We start from the raw sequence: 2,386 nt of genomic DNA, 5'->3' as shown, positions 1-2,386 counted from the left end.
TTCCGGGGATTCAGTTATGATTAGCTGTTTAGTTCAACTTCAAATAATGCAGGGCTTTGTATCCGCGTTCGTGGAATTCCATGCTATTGATTTATTATAAATAGTTGCACTCAAATTGTGTTTCCAGAAGCTGTAGCCGTTCTGCATCGGGGCCCTTCAATCGCACTTCCATTTACAAAAAAACTGGTGTTAAATTAAATAACGTTGTTGTATCAACTGATATTTAAATTGCGCTCACACAACACGCCAGGTTCTTTGAACAAACGGACTGCGTGTTTCGGTTCGTTTTGTTGTACGTGCGGGAATGTCGTTCGCGCTTGGTGGTCTGCAGTTCAAAGTGGGCTTAGTTTTTCTCATCGTCTGGGCGTCGCTCTACTGGACTGTCCTCTGTCGGAACAGCGGCGGTCCGGAAAGCTTTACCGAGGATGACTGTTCAGCGATCGCTTCGAATGGTACTTGCAATTGTACTTACGGCGCGTCGGCTATGATTCACTGCAGCGATGTTACGGAGACGGCTCACATACGGATCGCGGTGCACACAAATAATGAAGTCGAGATCTTCTGCAGTGGTCGTATTGAAGTTGGTTGCAATGCCACACATCCCTGCTTTCCTACGGAGCTGCTTGCGCGTTTGCCACGTTTGGGTGGCCTACACAAAGCCAGCTTCCTAAGCGTACACCACTGTTTGCCATTCACCGAAATGCTGACACAATTGGCATTGCAACAGAGTAATGTTTTGCAGCTAAACGATCTGGAATTTACACCATTGCTAACAGCGCATCACTTCGGTCAGAATTTAAGTGGCTTGCAAACAGTTACGGCCTTGGAGTTGTTGGCGCATCCGCAGCTGCGTATCTTGAATGCAGCGCAGCAATTGGACGCCGATTTGCTTAGTGCTTTCTACTCACTTGCCAGCTTAAAGATCGACTTGCGTTTTACGCAGCTACCGCAGGACCTTTTTACGCCTGTTGCAGCGACTTTAAGCGATTTGTTGTTGTATGGGAGATTGAGTGATTTTCCACGTAAATCATTTGGGTCACTAAGTCGTATGAGCGCACTTACCATGAGTGGTCATCAACTGGCGGATCGTCTACGTGAGGGTGACTTTGAAGCACTCGGCTTGCTAGAACTACTCACATTAAGCAGGTGCGGCATAACTGTGCTACTCGCGCGCATCTTTGCACCGCTGCCATCACTTAAATGGGTGCTGTTGTTTGCGAATCAATTGCGTGTGCTACCCACTGGGCTTTTTCGAGCACAAATCAATTTGCAAATGCTGGACTTGAGCCGCAACCAACTGGAAGCTTTGCCGTTGGGTTTATTTCATCCATCTACTAAATTAGTGATTTTGAATCTATCGCAAAATCGACTTTTGCAGCTGAGTGCAGAAATCCTGCCTCCACTGCATGGACTTGAGACACTTCGTTTAGATGGTAATCGATTGCGTACTATTGCGTCCGGCTGCTTTGCCGAGGCGCAACACCTCAAGATTCTATTACTGGATCACAATCGGCTGAATTGGACAAGCACTGAAGCTTGCGATGTACTCACTGGTCTGCGCAGTTTGCGGTTGCTCAGTCTGAAAAATAACTCACTTTCTCACTTGTGCGATCAGCTGAGTGCGCCGAATCACACCATTAACAGCTTGCGTGTGCTTGATGTGCGCCACAATAGGCTGACACAATTGAGCGCACAATTACTTCACACATTAAACAGTAGCATGTCGGGGAATAATTTGTACCTGTCACACAATCCGTGGGTATGTGACTGTGGTGCGCAATTACTGCATGCGTTCGTTAAAAGCAATCGCAGGCGCTTTTCGGATATGTTTGATGTGCGTTGCGAGAACTCACAATTGGCGCCACTTGTCGAGTTGTCTTACCGTGACTTCTGCTTACCCCATTTGGGCAAAAATAAGTTAGCGGTCTTAGCCTTCATCTGCTTGTTGGCGCTCAGTCTGCCCATTATTTACCTCCACCGTGGGTTTCTACAACAAATACAAACTATATTTGCAAATTTGGCTCTATGAGAACTCTGGTGTGCTTGAGTCCACATTGTCTGATTTTAAATTTAATATCAACTTTTGAGTTTTGTGTGTGCTTCGATGGATATATTAAAAAATACAGAAAATCTCATTAAAACTATGGAAAGCAACTTTACCACATTTTTTGTATGTCTCACACCTATACGGCCAAGTTATGGATGCAGAAACTGGTGCGAGGAATGACAGATTAGGAAAGAGGATATTGAATTTTGATGTTACATGAGCAGCATTTAATATATTGCAATAAAGAGACAAGGTTGCCAATCAAATTTTGTATAAAAATATGTTATGAGTTTTTAATTCAGATGTAAGGAATTTAATAGAAATGTATAGACTTTCAAA

At 44.5% G+C, this 2,386-nt stretch overlaps 1 pseudogene; it reads left to right on the top strand.

Annotated features, from left to right (window-relative positions):
• Positions 1-304: 304 nt before the first annotated feature.
• Positions 305-2,087, top strand: LOC128857712 (protein toll-like; annotated as a pseudogene).
• The last annotated feature ends 299 nt before the right edge of the window (positions 2,088-2,386 follow it).

Source organism: Anastrepha ludens, chromosome 3 (assembly GCF_028408465.1).
Source record: "Anastrepha ludens isolate Willacy chromosome 3, idAnaLude1.1, whole genome shotgun sequence".
NCBI lineage: Eukaryota > Metazoa > Arthropoda > Insecta > Diptera > Tephritidae > Anastrepha > Anastrepha ludens.
This window is presented reverse-complemented; position numbering and strand designations above follow the sequence as displayed.